Source organism: Trematomus bernacchii, unplaced genomic scaffold, assembly GCF_902827165.1.
Source record: "Trematomus bernacchii unplaced genomic scaffold, fTreBer1.1, whole genome shotgun sequence".
Taxonomy (NCBI): domain Eukaryota; kingdom Metazoa; phylum Chordata; class Actinopteri; order Perciformes; family Nototheniidae; genus Trematomus; species Trematomus bernacchii.
The window spans coordinates 1327592-1348922 of record NW_022987571.1 but is presented as its reverse complement, the minus strand read 5'-3'; positions in this window follow the sequence as shown (position 1 = coordinate 1348922).

Genomic DNA, 21331 nt, shown 5'->3' with positions numbered 1-21331 from the left:
TGTATGTCTCCTCATGCACTGTCTGTCATTGCACTTCCTGTTCTATTTAGTATTTACCTTTCCTTCTCGTTTCAGAGCCCACTACTTCCTTCCATTGTGTTTTCCTGCCTGTGAACCTTTTAGGTGAGTAGGAGGTTATTGTAGTGTGGGGGTGATGTGGTGCAGCAGAGATCTGAAACATTTGAAGCTGGTTAAGGAGTTTGGTGGAAAGGCCTGCAGTAGTCAATCTGAGATATAGGAAAAGCGTGAACCAGGACTTCAGTGCTGAATGGAGACAGGGATGGAGTCTGGAGATGTTGCGTCAGTGGAAGAAATCTGTACAGGTGATGTTTTTGATGTGAGGCGCAAAGGAGATGGAGCTGTGCAGGATGACAGCTCTTGACTTGGTTGGAGAAGAGAACAGAGGAACCATCGATGAGGAGGTGGGAGGCCGTTTAATTGGAACAGTTTGATATATTTAGTTGTACGGAGGTGCCAGTCAGGGTCCAATCTGACAACATATTCTGAATGAATAACATACTGTATAAACACAGCAAATAAAACAAGCTCACTATTAGCTCACATTCAGTTGATGAGATTCATTGGTAATATTTATCTCTGTGTGGGACTAATGAGCAGTAAAACTGTCCAAAGCTCTCTTTTCCAAACAGCCAAAAAGTCAGAAATGCAAACCCAAAATTAGGCAACAGAAAACAACAAATAAAAATGCAGCACCCTGCCAGAATCACTGGTTTCCTGTGGCAGTGAACTGTGTGTTCACAGGCCTGGTTTCAGTTTTAGCCATAAATGCATGCCGACAAGCCCACAATCATCTGTCGAAAGTCGGTGTGTCTGTCACTCCAGCGGTCGATGTAAAGACACAGACGTGTGTTGCATGGTGAGGTCCTCCAGCTGTGCCATAACAGCTGTCCATACACAGCATCACAGTATCACCTGGTCACTACATGTATACCATGTCTGGCAGTCATATCTCAATCGTCATCATAAAAACATAATTATTTACTTCCCTGCGCTCAAATTCAAACTGACTTTTGCGGCTTTCACACCAGCGCTTTTCCCATTCTAGCTCCGTGCTAGAGCTTTTCTGGTTCAGCTCCGGTTTCCCTTTTCTGCTCCCGTTCTGTTCACACCGCCCAGAGCCCGACTGGTGCTGCCACTGCTGCGTCATGACGTCACCGCTTACATCGCTGATTTTCTCCCCAACGGCGCTCACAACAACAACGGGGGACTGCGTCGGGTCGATGATCGTGTTGCTTTTAATCATACGAAGCCAGATTAAATTAAATAACGACTTCTCCAACCTTATACTTTTCTCCAGAGTGCCGTGGTTCATTGTTTATTAATGTGTTTCAGCGGCATTTACCGACCGCTGCAGTGCTGGCCGGCTGCTCTTCCACGAGTTTATTCTCCCGTTAGCTCCGGGTTAGCTCACACGGCTCTAAAGTATTCACTGTCTGAGTCACACAAGCAGCTGATACATATCCCCAGTTCCCCTTAAGTGAATGTGTGTCAGTCTGAATTGACGCTGTTTGGCATCACAACGCTGTTATGAAAGTTTCTCTGGTATAACATGGGTGATGTTAGCATAGCAACCGAAGCTAAACTGACTACTTGCTAAGCCGTTTTCTACAGGCACATTTTACCGGCGTATCTTTCATTATGATTCTACTTGTGATAGTCGGACATGACAACCTGTGCAGCCCATGTATTGATTCCATCCGATAGCTGCTATAATAACAAACAAAACGTCTGCCTGCTCTCCACAATGACCAATAACAGCGAACGGATGGTCAAAGTAAGGTACAAATAAACAGAATCACACGAAGCCTGGTTAGTGTTGCCTGACTTTATAAAGTGTGTTTTTTTTTTATAAGTGTGTGGTTGCCTTCTAGTCACTTTGCTCAGCGCTACTGCTTGTAGGCAGGCATGACGAGACTCTTCAGTCGACCCATGTTCAGGGGAGGTGGGTTTAGTTTCCTGCACGCCTCGACGTAAGAGACGCCGCCTCTTAGCTTCGGAGTCTTGCTTCTAGACCGACAATTTTTTGGAGCTGGAAACGAACCGGATTCATGAGCTAAGAGGCGGCGCCGCTGCGGTGTGAAGAGGAAAAACCGGTACTTTTCAGGCTCCAGCTCCGAGCCGGCGCTGAAAACGCGTTGGTGTGAAAGGGGCATTTATGGAAGGCTTCACAATTAAGATGAAAATGATTCTAAAATGTGCCATTTTTGGGCATTTTACAGATTTCTGTCTACAGCCATGCAAGCGGCTCTATATGAGGCTGTAGCAAACAAAGTCTAACAGAGTCCGTAAGCATGCTAAAACATTTTATCCTTTAGTTCAAAATCAATCAAACCCACAATGCTAATGCTGCAGCAGACAAGACATTAGTTTATTCTCATAGCACCTCAAAAGGTGAAATGCAGACCTGAATGGGGAATTGTCTCGCTGCTGTTGCAAAAATAGTTAAATTGACTAAAATCAGTGCTATTAGCCAACAGCCACCACGCACAGTAACAGTAGTTGGATGTTACTGTAGCACATTTTTATTAATAGACTCAATCCCCATTTCCCACAAAGGATAGATGAGCAGTGAATGCCTTCCTCCCTGTGAGGGGAACACCTGCAACTCTTGGGGTATGTAGGTCACTGAAGACCAGCGTTTGGATAAAACCAGAAACACTGTGTGGCATTTAGGCAGCCGGCAACTTCAGACTGTATTAATACTTCTGTATCACTGAGCTGGATTTCACTGTGGAGCTGAGGTCATCCCACAGCGTTAGTTACCTTGGGGGGGGGCTGGCATCTAAACAGCTGCTCGTTATCCCTGCTCCCTCTCCTTCCTCTGCTCTCTCTCTCTCGTCCTTGTCCTCTAATGATATCCATTGAGTTTCCTCCTCTATTCACCATCTGTTTATCTCCTCTCTCTCCAGCCTTCTTTTGCTACCTCCACTGCTGTTTCTCTTCCTCCCTATAAGCCTGCTGTCAGTCACTTCCACAAATCCAAAGTGGCTATGGACGATTAGGCTTTAGGGACAGTGTGTGGTATTTATTAATATATTCCCAAAAATCTGCTACCAACACCTATAGTAAATTATTTATTTTGTATACAACTGATATTTCAATGGACCCAAGCCAGTGGAAAAACGAACCACTTTTATTAAGACTTTTTCACTTTAAGATGCATTTTCCTTCTCTTTGTGTGTATGAATTGTATGTTGTACTGTGTATGGTGAGGGTTATTTTATCATATTTGCCAGTGCCAAAGACATACTTCCATTATATGTACATTTAATGGACAATAAAGTATTCTGAATATGAAATGTCCAATAGAAGTGAAGGTGAGCAGAAGGTTACAATCAGCAACCGCAACACTAACTAGCTCCAAATGTAGTTCACTGTCTTTTGAACTGTATTCCATTCAGTAACCGTAGTAACTCATTCTTTCATTTGGTTTCCATGTGGTTGCCAACATATTAACTGTTATAGAGAGCCACAGCAAACATAATGTTTGCAGAGGATAACAGAGATGTTCTTCTATTGTCCTCACTCTCAACATCTCAGAAACAACAGCCCAAGTCGTCCAATCACAGCTGGACTCATTAAGGCCCAAGAGTGTACAGAGGACGAACATTTCTGAGGACATCATGATAACATCCTGATGACAGTCTCTGTTCCATCCATCCTACAACTGTGTTTCAGCTGTGCAGTTATCACTCCAGACTCACAGAGCTAGTGTTGGTTCACCTTCTCCACAACAGGACCAACCAGAGTTCCTTTAGAGACTCAAGCCAACAAATATAAAGATAATTAAAGCTGCAAGCAGCGTTGAGCGGGTCTTCGACGCTCCGCAGGCTGTTGTCCGCACGTCGAGGTATCATGCAGGAGTTTTCCGGACTCGGCCGTTGGCAAACGTGGGAAGTTTCAGGCCGATCGGACAACGTAAATGGGAGTTACAGCAGTATCATACAGTAAACATTGTGTTTGATGGCGAGTGATCTATCGCCATGGCAACGGCATATGATGACATCCCAGAATTGGCGTAGAGCTGTTGAGGGCCGGACCATTAACTGTCATCTGAAGTCTGGTGCAGTTTGGAACCTTTTCCAATGACTTAAGACAACATTGTGTTTTATGGCGAAGGATGCGTTGCCATGGAAACGGCATATGATGACATCCCATAATTGGCGTAGAGCTGTTGAGGGCCGGACCATTAACTGTCATCTGAAGTCTGGTGCAGTTTGGAACCTTTTCCAATGACTTAAGACAACATTGTGTTTTATGGCGAATGATGCGTTGCCATGGAAACGGCATATGATGACATCCCAGAATTGGCGTAGAGCTGTTGAGGGCCGGACCAGTAACTGTCATCTGAAGTCTGGTGCAGTTTGGAACCTTTTCCAATGACTTAAGACAACAATGTGTTTTATGGCGACGGATGCGTTGCCATGGAAACGGCATATGATGACACCCCATAATTGACATAGTGCTGTTGAGGGCCGGACTAGTAGCCATGATCTGAAGTCTGGTGCAGTTTGGAAGCTTTTCCATTGACTTAAGAGAACTTCGTGTTTTTTGGTGAGGGATGCGTTGCCATGGAAACGGCATACGGTGAGATCTCAGATTTCACGTAGAGCTGTTGAGGGCCGGACCATTAACTGTCATCTGAAGTCTGGTGCAGTTTGGAAGCTTTTCCATTGACTTAAGAGAACTTCGTGTTTTTTGGTGAGGGATGCGTTGCCATGGAAACGGCATACGGTGAGATCTCAGATTTCACGTAGAGCTGTTGAGGGCCGGACCATTAACTGTCATCTGAAGTCTGGTGCCGTTTGGAAGCTTTTCCATTGACTTAAGAGAACTTCGTGTTTTTTGGTGAGGGATGCGTTGCCATGGAAACGGCATACGGTGAGATCTCAGATTTCACATAGAGCTGTTGAGGCATGGACCGGTGATATAAAAGTGAAGATTGGGGGACGATGGGACCGTGTCCATTGGAGTTACAGCGACACCGTGTTTTATGGCGAGGGATTCGTTGCCATGGTAACGCCATATTAAGTAACATCAAATTTGACGTAGAGCTGTTCAGGGCCGCAGTGTTAACCATCATGTGAAGTTTGGTGGCGTTCTGAGTATGTCAGTTGGCGTTATGACATCATCGTGTTCCATGGCGAGGGATGGCCGAGCATCGAGCGAACGCGAACTTTGGCGCCAAATCACGGCTATGCCGTGCGAAAGAAAAAGACTTCCGTGATAACTTTGAATTGCCCATGTCTCGAGACGCTACCCGACGAATTTCGAGTCGTACGGATAAAGTCCCTGGGAGAAGATAGATTTCGTGCGGAGGACGAAAAACGCGATAAATCGCGTTTTTCCGACGCCAAATTCAAAATGGCCGACTTCCTGTACATTATTTTATACCCCTCCAAGAGGCTTTTTGGTTTGTCTCCGCACCCTAGATATGCGTAGCGAGTTTCGTTCGTTAACGTGAAAGTTAAAGTGGGGGGAGTTTACGTTAAAAACGGAAGTGGGCGTGGCCTACGCAATTTTTTACGCAAAGTTCCGGAACCAATTACACATCTGAAGTTGCACCACTTCTGACGCGCGTGCAAAATTTGGTGAGTTTTCACATATGTTGCGGGGGTCAAAGGTTTATCGGTCGCTACGCCCACGTCACTGTAGGCCGTTGGGCTACCTACTGTCATGATTTAGGCCACTTTTAATGGGCTTTTACCCGTCTTTTCCCCTGTTTTTAGTGGGTTTTGCATGGTTATCGCTCGCTTCGCGAGCGACTAAATTGATCGTAACGATATTAATTATGCGAGTTGCCCACGTGACTGGGCTCGCACGGACTATCTGCCGTCACTATTTCCGAACCTTTTCTGTGGTTTTGCCGGTCGTTTTCCCTGTTTTTGGGTGTTTTTTGCAGGTTTATCGGTCGCTGCGCGACCGATTTCAATAGGGTCTTCGCCGACCTATGGTCTCAGACCCTAATAAAAGAAGAATTTTAAGAAACTATTAAGAATAAAAAAATAATAAAGACAAGTATTTACACCAAATTTAAATATACAAAACAACCTTAAAAGCAGGACACCAAAGACAATGGATAAATGACCATATATGGCAAACTGCAGTGTGTTATATTTTAAAGTGGAGGGCTGAGCAACATGTAGTCAGAGAGCTGAGCAGGAACATGGCTCACAGTATTAAAAGAACAGCACGTTGTTCACATGATGGGCATTCATCTGATGCATCATGTTATTATGGGGTGAACTACAATACTAAAATACTCAAATGCTCTTACATGTTTAAAAATAGGAGAAAGAAATAACCATACAAATAATACTGTGAGATCCATGCTGCAACCAGTATTTTTACTTTTGATACTTGATGTACATTTATCTGATAACACTTAGGTATTTTGAATTTTTGTGAAATGGGCCATTGTGCAGAATGAGTACTTTTACTTTTTGTTGCTAATACTTTTTAATTTTACTTAAATACAATTTTTAATTCAGGACTTTTACCTATAGTGGAGTATTTTAAGACCATAGTATTTGTACTCATAAGTAAAGGATCTGAGTACTTCTTCCCACACTGATATTTTACCTTCCCCTGATGACAGAAATGTCAATGAGGTTATTAGAACCTCCAACACATGACAAATTCAAACCATATCAAAGCCGTCAAGGCACAACAACATTAAGCATGACCATATTCTGTTTAATGAAAAAGAAGAGAGACATCAGGAGAGAAAAGCTGAGGGGACAGTGTGATGGTCTCTGCAGCTACTTCCTGTTCTGTGGAACCATGAAACCTCCCTGCCTGTTATCACAGTCGCTTCACCGTGGATCTTTTTCAGCGGAGTGATCAAAGTCAAGCTTTGTTCTTCAAAACCAGCTTATCTAACAATCCAGCCCACAGAAATAAGAACTGTACACTTCTAATTAAAAGAAGCCTACGGCTGCATAACTCAGAATAGGATCTTCATCACAGGAACAGCGGGGGAAGCACTGGTTTCACAGAGGAAACCACTATAGATGTTTTCAGTAATGACTTTTCATTTTTTTTGTGATACATTTTTTTTTTTATTGAACAAATGGTACAATCAATAACATCAAATGCAATACAGTACAAAACAGCACAACAAATCTAAAGAAAGAAAACAAAACCCAGTGACGTCCCCCCCCCCCCCATCCAGATCACCATCCCCATTAGATAGTTATCCTAATATGCTTTTGAGGTTCACAATGAGCGAAGTCCACATCTTTATTGTTGACTCCTTCGCCCCATGTACCCGGGCTGTCGATATTTCTAGATACGTTATGTCTAGATATGTTAGAACCCAGACCTTACGTGAGAGGGAATGGGGAGGCTTCCAGCGAGTCACAACCTATTTTTTTGCTGCTGTAAGCCCGGCTAATAGTGCTCGCCTTTTGGTCAGGGTTAAACCCAGGTTGGACAGGTCGTTTAAGATAAGTGTAACAGGAGAATGAGGCACGTTAGTCTCAAATATCGTCGAAAGGTTAGAGGCAAACATCTCCCAGAATCTGGCCACTGGCGGACATTCCCAGAACATATGTAGATAAGTACCAATAGAGTGCACGTCACATAGAGTGCAATTTCGATCAGCAATTATTTTCATTTAACAAAGCTTCCTAGGCGTAAGGTAAACTCTATGAGTGAAATTATAATGTATGTGCTGGTGGTCAGGATTCCTAGAAGCTATTAGTATATTGGACCAGACTTCATCCCAATCAAACTCTGGATCCAGATCTGGGATATCGGCCCTCCATATCGCCTCTAACGCCAGGGGTTTATAAGCGTGTTGTGAAATGAACCAGTAAAGTTTGGAAACAAGGCCACTTGTACCTCTAGTGGAGTGTAGAATGTTATGCAGCGGGTGTGGTGATAGAGGACTTTGCAATGGAACACCGCTAGCCCTTAAAGCCGACCTCAACTGTAAATAAAAGAAAAAGGAGGAACGAGGTAAATCAAATTCTGTACACAGCTCCTTAAACGAACGCAGACCGTCATCTCCATAAACGTTCCCCAGTATATGAACCCCTCTCACTTTCCACTGAGGAAACTGAATGGGATGGCCACCAATTAACAATCTGGCATTTTTAAATAATGGGGAACATGGATTCCATGCATAGGGGCAGCCACATAGTTTCTCTACCGCCCTCCAGACAGACAGCAATTGTGATACAATGGGGCCGAACCTGCAACGACACTGAGCAATAGGAATATTCGAATACAAAAGATCTTGAAGGGTGTAAGGATGCACTAGACTCTCTTCCAGGGCCCGCCATGACACTGATGTCTCCGACTGGAGCCAGGTTAATAAGGGTCTAAGCGTGAAGGCCCAATAATAGTGTTTAAAATTTGGGAGAGACAAACCCCTGGCCTGTCTTTCCCGCTGCATTGTAGAGAGCTTGATGCGTGGGCGTTTGCCTTGCCACAACATTTTTGTCACAGCTGTCTGTAGCTTGCTCCAATACTGAGTTGGAGGAGGAAGAGAATTGAACCAAAAATATCTTGATTATTGATACACGGCTGCGAAGTGAGTTAGGCAGTGAAGACCATCTATCCAAATCAGAAATGATTTTATGAAGCGTGTTACCATAGTTATGTTTAACTATTGTCTGAATCGAAGGAAAAAAGTCTAAAAGTTTTGACAACTGGGATAGATGGAGGGACAGGTGCATCGATCATTGCCTGGTTAAGTGGCATCAAAGCAGATTTCTGCCAATTTATCTTAAACCCCAGATAGCTGACCATATCGATCGACAATAGACAGTATTCTTGGGATACATTGTACAGCATTGCCCACATACAATAGCACATCATCAGCATATAACGAAAGATGATGATGCGTACCATTAATAGAGATTGGGGATAACGTGGGTGACTGACGAATGGTCTGTGCCAGCGGCTCAAGTGACAGCGCAAATAGCAAGGGGCTTAGCAGACAGCCTTGCCTTGATCCTCTCGAGATAGCAAAAGATGGGGAGCATACCTTGCCTGTAAACACCATAGCTGTTGGGTTTTTATATAGCACCTTGACCATGTCAATAAAAGGGGCGCCAAAGCCCATTGCCCGAGTACCGACCACAAAAAGGGCCATTCTAGGCGGTCGAAGGCCTTAATCGCATGAAGTGAGAGAACTGCAGCTGGGGAAGGTAGATGTTGGGCCCCATCTATGATGTGTAATAGCCTCCTTACATTGTCAGCGGCTAGCCTGGATTTTATAAAGCCTGTCTGATCACTATGTACTAGATCCGTCATGTGAGACTGAAGGCGCCTAGCCAGCACTTTGGCATAGATCTTTACGTCAGTGTTTAAGAGTGAGAGGGGCCTGTAACTAGTACACTCTGTCGGATCCTTGCCTTTTTTAAGAAGCAATGATAATTGGGCAGTGTTGACGTCTCTCAAAAATGAACCCTCCTTAAAAGAAAATAATATCATCTCTACAAGCAAGGGGCCGAGCAAGGGCAAAAAGGTGAGATAGAATTCGAGTGGAATACCATCTGTGCCTGGCGACCTGCCCTTAGGCATGTCCTTTACTGCTTTCTCAATTTCGTGGTGTGTGATGGGGGCATTCAGATTTTCAGAGTCGCTGACAGAAAGAGACTCCATTTGGATATTATTTAAAAAATCATTGCATGCAGATTGGACAAAGCCACTCTCCGAACTGTACAGATCCTTGTAGAAAGAAACAAAGGTGGTGTTCACGCTCTTGGGATCGGTTAGAACAGCATTGTGTGAAATACAACTGTGATTTTTATTAAATTAGTTAGTTTTTAAGGAAGGTCAGAGCTTCAGCTGTGTCAAATAGATTGTTCCCTTTAGTTAACGTTATTTAAAAGATAATTATATTCCTATTTGATCATGTCCCCTTTATTGTATTACGGATGCAGAGAGCAATGTGAGCGTTCATTCCCATTGGATAACGGAGGATTTTACACCCGGAAGTAAGTATTCTCCTTACTAGGCTGTCGATTGATTTTACCGTGATATCTGCACTACTCATCAACTCAAAAACACCAGAATATCCTTGTTAATTACACAACATTGATTGGTTTAAATTGTGTGCAATGCTTTTGTAATTTTCCCCTTCGATTCGGAGAAACAAATATTTGTTCAGAGTTTAGGATGGCTGAAGACACTACACTACCCAGAATCCTCAGCTATTGTTCCGCTTTGCCTCAAGCTCTGTGATTGGTTGACCTCCAACTGCATTCCATATGAACAAAAACGTTTCGTAAAAGATAAAATCATACTTTATTCAGCAGTGCTTGCTTTACTCTTTGAAAGTCATCACATGAATGCATTGTAATGAATGGTTTGGCTGCATTAAACATTACACATCTGTCGTAGTTCTTTATTTATCTACAGAGATCGGGCCTCAGATTAGACCGGAAACTATTCTTTTACCGTTCTGTTTTAATTTCACAATAAAGTTAGTAGTAATAATTTGTTTTGATATTATTGTTTTTTATTAACTACTAGACCGCTGGGTCATGTTAAGACCATCTTTTCTGTGTTGCTGTGGGTTTTTTACATCGCTTTTGTGTTACAAATATCAAAACAATAACAGAATATATCCGTCGTAAACTAAACCAGAAACAGCAGTATATTTTATTTTGTTAACACTGTAAACTTGACAGCTTTTTAACCCGCACCTCCTACTGGTTAAAGCACGTTATTACACGTTTAGAGTAATTGCAATGCAGGTAGATTGTGTTGCTTTTTAATGACTGTTTTAAAATGCCTTTTTCTTAATGTCTTTCATTTTTGTAAAGCACTTTTGAATGTGTTATATTTGATGAAAACATTTAAATATTAAGAGTACATACTCTTAATATAGTGGGAACGTGGAAGGTCAATGATATAAATAATATAGAATAGAAAATATCAAGAAGATACTGTAAGTGATCTCTACAATAAAACAGTTTAGTGCCTGATAGGAGGATGTGCAAAACAGACAAACTAATAAGGCTTTATTTAAACATTAAAGAATACTTTAGGTTAAGGTCTTCCTTTAAATAAGAAAAAAGCTTTGGGGGTATCTACAGATATTAAGCCTGACAAAGTACTTAACGTCTAATATATTGCATGGTTTATTTTGGAACTTGACAATCAACTTTCCTGCAATGTTAACTATGTTGAAGCACTTATTTTAACTGATATTATACATATTAATTATACTCTTATAAGATGTATGTAGATAGTATAAGAAATGTGCAGAATATGTTTAATGGTGGAGGTACACATATATCGATAGATGTCTTGTAATGCACTGTTGAGGAACCTGTGACCCAAGTTTTCATTCATTGCATAACTACACCGTAGTTGTGTATATGATATGTCAATGAACCTTAGAAAATCTTGAAAGGGATGTGCAAAATAGCCATTATATACAGTCTTTAATGAACGATTAGAGAATAACGAGTAATGAATATACTTTATAGGGATCTGCAGATAAATATTTAGTCTTCTCAAGCACCCACTACCAAATATCTCGCCTGATTGTTGGCACTTGACAATCACCTTCACTGAATTTTACTCAGGTGTAACTAAAGTCTGATTTAAGGGTTGTTTATATTTCACATCATTAATCCGAATCTGTAAAGTAACGAAAATAAATGTAGTGGAGTAAAAATACCAGGTTAACCTTAAAGAAAGCCCTCAGGATTATAAAAGACCCCCATCACCCCAGCCACAAACTGTTCTGTCTGCTGCCGACTGGCAGGCGGTACCGCAGCATCCGGACTAAAACCACCAGACTCAGGGACAGTTTCATCCCACAGGCCATAAGACTATTAAACACCTGTACTTTGAAACAACATCCATAACATTCATCTGGCTGCTACTGAGAAATTATTTATCTAATATATCATATTCCAATCACTTGTATATAGACTCTTATTGCACTATTTCATTTTTTACTATTTTACTATTTTTCTTTTTGTATTTACTTGCACTATTTTTTCTGTGTATCTGTTTTATTGTGTTGCACTGTTGGAGGAGCCTAGTAAGGAGAATACTTACTTCCGGGTGTAAAATCCTCCGTTATCCAATGGGAATGGACGCTCACATTGCTCTTTGGGTCCGTAATACAATAGGAATATAATTATCTTTTAAATAACGTTAACTAAAGGGAACAATCTATTTGACACAGCTGAAGCTCTGACCTTCCTTAAAAACTAACTAATTTAATAAAAATCACAGTTGTATTTCACACAATGCTGTTCTAACCGATCCCAAGAGCGTGAACACCACCTTTGTTTCTTTCTACAAGGATCTGTACAGTTCGGAGAGTGGCTTTGTCCAATCTGCATGCAATGATTTTTTAAATAATATCCAAATGGAGTCTCTTTCTGTCAGCGACTCTGAAAATCTGAATGCCCCCATCACACACCACGAAATTGAGAAAGCAGTAAAGGACATGCCTAAGGGCAGGTCGCCAGGCACAGATGGTATTCCACTCGAATTCTATCTCACCTTTTTGCCCTTGCTCGGCCCCTTGCTTGTAGAGATGATATTATTTTCTTTTATAGAATAAAAGCTCACTGCTGGACGTTGTAGAAATGCGTGTGTGCACCACGACAAAGGAGCCTCATTCACTTTACATTGGGGTTGTTTGCGTGGTGCAGACACCTAAATGTAGCAAAGTTTGTGACTCCACCACGCACTGCGGTGTTAAGGAGTCGTGGTGGAGTCACGCATTCTGGTGATACCAGGTTGGGCTAGAGACCTGTGAGCACGCTCTAAATCCAGGCCCCCAGGAAAATCCGTCTGAAGGATGTCCGGTAGTGTTGTCTTCAGGAAGGATAAAGCATCTTTCTCCTCAGAATGCTCCGGGAATCCATAGATGCGTAGATTCACCCGCCTATCCCTATCCTCGTATTCCACCAGCTTAGCATTCAGCATTTCTACCTCCGAAGCCAGGGCTGGCGGAGAATTGCGGCGCTGGTCTTCTGTGTCTTCCAGAATATCCAGCCGGGCCTCAGCGCTGGTCATTCGGGTAAGCATGTCGGCTAGCTTCTCCTCAACAGCAACAACGGCTCTCCGCGTATCCGATAGTTTTTTCCGAAGGTCAGTAAAGTGCTTTGTTTGGTCCTCAGATAGCTTTTGAAGAAGCTGGAGAATCGCGGTGTTAGTAGGCTCAGTAGCAGCTGAGTCCAACACCGAAATGTCCGGTGAGACATTTGCAGGCTTGGAGCTAGCATTAGTCTTGAGAGCCTTGAGTTGCATTAACTAGGTTTTTTTTAGGTTTTTTAATATTCAGCATTTTTTTATGTAACAGATGACTATTAATAACTAATAACTTGTGATTGAGATAAAAAGTATCACTGATACTAAGATATTTAAGCAAAATAAATGGTGATGGCACCGGAGCCTCGAACTTAAGCAGCCATCTTAATGATCGTAATGACTTTTTCTTAACAGATTTGTGAATTCTTATACTGTACAGGCTTCCATTTTAGATTAAAACATAGAAACTGCTCACCATGTGTTTTCTATTCCTGTTATAATAATAATAATAATAATAATAATAAATGGAATTTATAAAGCGCCTTTCACGGGACCCAAGGTCGCTGTACATGGTGGACAGACAAAACAAAACAGACAATGAGGAGTGAACAAAACACGAAAAAAATTAAAATTAAATAAAGGAAGCCAGGGGACCAGGAAAGGACTAGGGTCCGAAGGCCATGGTGAACAGGTGCGTTTTTAGTGAGGATTTGAAGATGTCCAGTGAGGAAGCGTTCCGGATCTCAGGAGGAAGTGCATTCCAGAGGGTGGGGGCCGCAACACTGAACGCCCTGTCACCCACAGTACGAAGGCGAGAGCGGGGGATGGAGAGCAGGCCCGTGTCTGAGGACCGCAGACTCCGAGAGGGGGTGTAGGGATGTAGGAGGTCTGTTAAGTACTGGGGGGGCGAGGGTATGGAGGGACTTGTACGTGAGGAGGAGTGTTTTGTACTGAATCCGGGACTTGACCGGCAGCCAGTGGAGGTGGATGAGGGTGGGGGTGATATGTTGCCATGGCTTAGTGCGGGTGAGAAGCCTGGCGGCAGAGTTCTGGACGTATTGGAGCCTGGCCAGGGTTTTGCTGGGAACCCCGGACAGGACTCTATTGCAGTAGTCCAGACGGGATGTGATGAAGGCGTGTATGAGTGTTTCTGCCACAGAGTCAGAGAGTGAGGGGCGGAGTCTGACAAGGTCTCTGTTATCTGTCGTTGGTTTGTCCTTTCAGAATGTGGTAAGGACATTTTTTATAAAGTCAGCTCAACGCACAGATGCCACTGTACGTAATGTGATACTTCAGGTTTAAACATATTCAGTCTTTCTGAAGGGCAACAGGCTGTGTGGAGATTAACCCTGAGAATATTCTGCCTGTTTCCATGGCTCTATCACTGCAGGTGGACATGTTTTTTTTACAAGTATGGAGTAATGATACAAGCTAAAGTTGAAATGTTGATATCTTGGCCCCACTCTTTGGACTCAAAATATTCACATACAAAATACTAATAATCAGGATCATCATTGACCATATAAGGACATCCTGGTAGTTTATGGGTTTAACACACTAACCCCTAGATTCCACCGGGTCCGTCTGCGGCGCGTTACGGGCGCGTTACGGGCGCGTTACGGGCGCGTTACGGCTGCGCCGCGGTGCTCACGGCGATCGCGGCCACTCTAGTCAATGGGTATTCCACCACACGCGGCGCGTTACGGCTCAGAAGCGTCCCAGAAGCGGCTCGGCGCAGGGTTCCTCTAAAATTAGGATGAATCCTATTTTTGACGCGGCGCAGCCGTAACGTAAGGTCGGGCAGGCAGGAAGTGGAACGTTCAGAGCATATATAGCATATATATATATATACATACACACACACAAACTAATTTTGCAGACCCTATCCCTCCGTAGTCTTTCAAGTAGGAGGAGAAATGCCAGCGTTCTCCTCCGGTTTACAGGCACTGTGTAAATTATATATATCGAATAATTATGATGATGAATGCATTTTTTTACCACTAAAATACAGCAACACGTCTTTGATTCATGTTGTTTATAACTGGAATATTACAGTTATTATTAACTTTGTCTGTACAAAGTAGCCTGTCCAGGAAATATGCCCAAATCAACAAAAACTGCGAGCCGGCAGGCAAGACGCTCCGCTTCTGAAATGCTTCTGAAACGCGCCTGGTAGAGTATGACGCCGGAGGAGGCCGGACCAAAACCGCGGCGCAGACGGACCCGGTGGAATCTAGGGGTAAGGCCCTGTGTCCTTATAGTCAGGGGTGCACATAACTTTCTTAGTGAGTTACTCAAATGAGTACCAGGAGACAATGTTTGGTACGCAAGGTTATGTGTTCAGCCCCTCTGTTTCGCGAACGTCGGCTGGGGGGGTGTGGCTGGGGGTGTGGTATTGAACGTCGACGGGAGGGGTGTGGCTGGGGGTGTGGTATTGAACGCCAGAAGTTGTGGCACAATTCCGTTGTACACACCGACGTTAACAGCAGCCCCGTCTGTGCGCACGGCGACTGACTCTATCGTCCAGTGATCGAAGCGCCTTCTGGAAATGCTTCTCAAATCCGCCGGTACGCAAATGCGCTTAGTGAGACAAGTGACGGTACGCATTTCAGATGTTTGCCGCGCATGCGTACCTGCGTACCAGTTATGTGCACCCCTGCTTATAGTGCATCTTTCTGGCAGAGAGTCGCTGGAAGGGCACTCCTCCCAGCATTTCATCAAAAGGTCGCTCCCAGTGCTTTTCTTATTGTCTCTTTGACAACATCCAGGGTCTGCCAACTGATCCGATCAAAGATATGGGCTTTTGGTCTTGTAATTATGATCCTTTTCATCTGAAAGACACAAAACCAAGATTCTCTCAAATCTGGGGTGACGTCAGCAGAGCTTCTCTGAAAAGTTTAAATATTTTAGAAGCGCTCGGAGTGTCCGCACAAAAACTGCATGCCAGGTCATACCCTCTCTCCTCATTGGAAACAATAAAAAAAAAACTTGCTCGTGTGTTTTTTGGAATGATAGTTTTCGTCTTATAGACATAGCCAAAAAGTCCTCCAATTTCTACTGTGACGTCACCAGCACTTTTATTGAAAAGACCTCGAAGCGGTCATAAAGAAGATGCCAGGTGCAGTGCTTTTTCCCGAATGCGACACCATGCACTCACTGTTAATTGAAAACAGATATAAAAAGATATTGGCATTCAGAAAAAGACTCTTTTTGCCATGTAAAGTAAAAAAGCTCCTCTACCAATTTATCCTCAAGGTTAAGGCTATGTACAGACTGAGAGAGCTGCTATCAGTTGTCTGAAAGGACCACTGCATCAGAACTGACAAGCAGAGAAGAACATGATGTCACCCCACCGGTCCAAACTGTTCTGCTCTGGTTGCTCGGTTGACACGTTGTTGAAGTCAGTGCCAACAGAGTCTGTGCATCTACAATCAGTGTGAGGACGGTCAGGTAGGTGCATTTTCTGTCACATGTTGCTGACATCACACAGCAGCGTGTTGGACACTCTGGCAGAGGGGAAGGGTCACCCGATAGAGTCTGACCCTCTCCTCTTCTCTGATTACACAGTGGCCCTGTAGGCATTGATAAAGCTGATACCAGAGCATGTAACTGGGCTTGATCTAGAACAGGGAGTGCCAGCAGGAAGTGGTCAGAGAACAAATCATTCATCTTCCTCTCTCTGCATGCAGATAGTCGAGGCCAAAAACGGTCTCAGTGCTAACTCTATGCAGATGATACTCAACTGTTTCAGTCTTTTCCCCGGTCTGAAACCCTGTGGTTGCACACTTCTCCAGTTGTCTGGCTGACATCTCTCAGTGGACGTCTGCACACCACCTGAAGCTCAACCTAAACAAGACAGCACTGCTCCCCCTTCCAGGGAAAGACTCTGAACAAAGATCACGGCTGTTTGCTAACTTGTCTTCAGAATGGTGGGAGCTCTTCATTGAAATCTGTTTATTTAGAATGTGGGGAGGCAGAATACAGTTATTATGCAGAGCTTAATATAAAGTGCTCTGGCAGGATTACCCCCACGATTGTTTCGAGCAACCAGGAGAACTTTTATCATAGGAGGTCCATAAAAGTCAGATCACTTAACCTGTTAAGCCCTGAGCCTGTTTTTCAGGTCTCAGGCTCGAAAATGACATTCCCAGAACAAATGACCATATCTTCCCTTCTAAAAGGGTTAAATTAATCATCTTTTTTCTCAAAGTAATGATAAACCTGTGAGTTGGATGTAAAAAAGTCAGAATCAATATAGATGTGTTTTATTTTAAAGAAAATTCAGATTTTACATAGTAAAAAACTGTAAATTGTCAGTCCAAAAATGATTTTGTACTTATAGTGAAAACTACCCTTGGATGATGGTAAGGTAGACTAAAAGCTTTAGGAATCCAAAGTACAACATATAATAAGTACCCTGTATCAAGATTGATGCAAAACAAGTGACATTTGACCTTTTTAGAGAGATTTAGCAAAAAGAAACCACTTCTGGGGTCATTTGGGTGGATTTTCCATATCTCTGGCCCCCCTTGCTCGATTTTGATGGTTGACACCTGTTTCTGACCGTTAGAGCCAATAGAATCGAAGGGGGAGTCCCCCACACACACTCATTGTGAAGAGAAAAGGTGGGGGCTTCGCGTATGTAATTTTGCATCAGAGTGAACCTATCTTTAGCTTTGACATCTTGAAACGGAAAAGCAGTTTTAATGCTTATGGATTATCAGAAATCATTTCAAAGGGACACAGACACATTAGATTAACCTATGGATTAACTTCAGCAGCGTTTTTATCGTTTTAATGCCATTGAAGACCACTTTGGAGAGACTACAGAGCCAAGGTAAAAATGTTAGCATTTTTAGCTACCTAGCGTCACCTTTTTTGATGTCCGTTTTTGCTTATAACGTCTCCATTTCGTATAATTCAGTGATAATGTGGGTGTCCATCGATTCTGTGTCACCTCATGATGTGAAACGATGTCATGGATGTAGAGAAGAGATAAATAATAAGGTTTTGTGAGTGATTTTCGGTGCAGTAAGGTGTTAGCATTTTTCGCTCGTTGCTAATTCAGAGGCTCAGTGTTAGCATTGTGGGTTTTCTTTTGGAATAAAAATAAAAATGATCAGTTAGATGAGTTTCTTCCCGTTACATGGATACAAAACATTCATAGTTTATTAACCTGTTCCACTCTGAGCCTGTTTTTCAGGTCTCAGGCTCGAAAATGACATTCCCAGAACAAATGACCATATCTTCCCTTCTAAAAGGGTTAAATTAATAATCTTTTCTCAAAGTAATGATAAACCTGTGAGTTGGATGTAGAAGTGTCAGAATCAATATAAATGTTTTTTATTTTAAAGAAAATTCAGATTTTACATAGTAAAAAACTGTAAATTATAGTGTCCGTCCAAAAATTATTTTTTACAGATAGTGAAAACTACCCTTGGATGATGGGTTAGTAGACTAAAAGCTTTAGGAATCCAAAGTACAACATATAATAAGTACCCTGTATCAAGATTGATGCAAAACAAGTGAAATTTGACCTTTTTAGAGAGATTTAGCCAAAAAACTGGGCCATCTGGGGTCATTTGGGTGGATTTGACCTATCTCTGGCCCCCCTTGCTCGATCTGGTTGGTTGACATACCCTTGTGACCGTTAGAGCCAATAGAATCGAAGGAGGATACCTACATAGACACACATTGTAAAGAAAAAATGTTGCCGCTTCGCGTGTGGAAAGCGAAACTAAACTGGAGGAATGTCTCCTTCTGGAGTTTGGAAACTAAAACGCAGTTGTATTGCTTATGGATTATCAGAAATAATTTCAAAGAAGGCACAGACACATAGGATGAACCTATGGATTAACTGCAGCATCGTTTTTTTATCGTTTTAATGCCATTGAAGACCACTTTTGACCAAGGTAAGCCATATTTATATGTTTAGCTTCTTGGCTGCACATGTGATGATGTACGCTTTCGTTGATAGCGTCGCGAATGTTTATCACTGAGTGTTGAGGTGGGCACCGTTAGATTCAGTGTCTCCAGGACACCAAAAAATAGTGTTTGGTTGTGCATCTAGGATAAGTAATAAGGGAGTTCTGAGTGAGTTTATGTGTCTTTGTCGGTCCCGTTTTTTCGATCGAGGCTAATTCAGAGGCTGAGTGCTAGCATTGTGGGTTTTTTTTTGAAAAAAAAAATTAAAAAGATCAGTTAGCTGAGTTTCTTCCCGTTACATGGATATAACACATTCATAGTTTTATTCAATATTAAGATTCCTTAGACGTTGTTTCCTGCAAATGACGCGTTTATCCGCCCGGTACCGGGGGGAAGGCGTGAAACAGGTTAAATGAACATGCCCTCAGACACTGTTTCCTGCAAGATGTTGCGGCAGTGCCCCGGTACCGGGGTCTCTCGGGCTTAACAGGTTAACAAAACATCTTATCCAGTCACAGAACTCTGACATTTTTATATGGACAATGAGAATATGAGTTATTATATATTAAATGATAGATAAACTTGAAGTTTTATGTATCATTTAGTTTCTGCTGCTTAGAATGCTGTTCACGACCTCCCCAATAACACCATCCAATGCCAGGAACAACATGCACGAGGTAGCAAACGCTGTTATTGTTTGTACTCATGTAGTTTTAAAGATAAAACTCTGATGGAACCATCCATACACCAACAGATCAATATGGAGTTAGTTGTAAGGACATTTGCAGAGGCTTTTATAATTTGCCCCATTTTACAAACATACCCCCTCCTTCTTTCAAACTATGCCTCAGTCCGCCCCCCCAACACATGCAACGGCTTCTTAACTCGCCACCTCAAGAGCGAAGCAGAGAAAGCCCCTCAGGGTCGGATTTTCTGAGCACAAACACTCAGAAGGGAAGAGAACCGACGAGTAGGCTGCTTTAATTCCTTTTCATCTCTTTTCTCGTTCCCTCTCTGAGCACTTTGACCTTGAGCTTCTCCAGTGAAGAAATAAATGGGTACAAAGGTATTTTGTCATGTTGCGAGTGCAGCCGTCAGCCGTGCAGGAAGCCGTGTTTCCTGGAGCCTCCATAGGATGCGGATCAGCCCTATGCTGTGATTAAGACAAGTGTCAGTGGAGTGGAATAATGGTATGTATGATATGGTGACTCCACTCTGCGCTGAGGACATGGATCATGTTTTTCATTTCTGTTCCATTTCATTAGACTGTACAGGTACACTGCAGCACTAATGCAGCGCAGGTGAAGGGTCTCAGTCCCTTTTGAGAGGATAAATATTCTTGCAATCATGTAATTAGTTGAATAACCTCCACTGGCTAAAGTAGGGCTAAAGTTGAAGGTTTTTCTGCTGAATATTTATTACATAGAAGCCTCCATTTTCCCCAAGTAAAGGAAAAGAGAAATCAATCAAGAAAAACTGGGACAAAGAAGAGGAAATGAAAACAACTCATATTAGATTGGTTTTGTAAAGATGAATATCTTGTTAAAATATGGTAAATAATCTGAGTTAAAGCTGTAATCACAGTGACTGTGCCACGCTGCACTGAGCAATACCTTCATCGAGCTATCCAAGCATGTGTCTAATGTAGCTTTTCCAGTCATCAAAAAGTCTTTAAAATTAGAAGATTTGACCAATAATATTCTAGAAACATTTCCCCTCCGTGGGACTAATAAAGGTATTCTGACTAGTAAAGGTATTCTGAAACAGAGAGCTGAATCACAACACTTCTGATGTGAGACAGGATAAAGTTGGATTCATAGTATCATGTTTCAGGCTAAGAATTGGCACTAAATGTTGATGCAGGATTCTTGAATCTGTGTTCTTCTTGGGAATAGTAGGCGGAATATTTATCTCGGTTATGTAGGGATGTGCACACTTCCTGCTGTCCTTAAATGTCCTGAAAGAAGCCAGTACAATCACATACATACTAAAATAGTCCCTATCCTGCTTTGTGGAGTGTTCCCTTTCCTGTAGTGTCTATTGTGCATGTCAATGGTCTGCAAAGTCAAAAATCCCTGTGTTCCCTCCTGAGGGAGTTTCTGTCTCCCCCCAGCCCCTCCCTCTTCACGAACTGATTCGTATACATTATTTTTTTACGGGAAGACTTTTGCCAAGTCAAGTGGGATTTGTCATGATGATTTGTCCATGGGTTACCCAGACTTCAACATATCAATATTACAACGGGACTACACCCTTTATTTACCCTGTTAAGTTCCCTCTTGTGTTTCTTTAAATGTGGATAACAAAAACCTTTTTCATACCGAACTCAAACCCATCAAATGAAAATATTCCGTATGTCATGTGTATC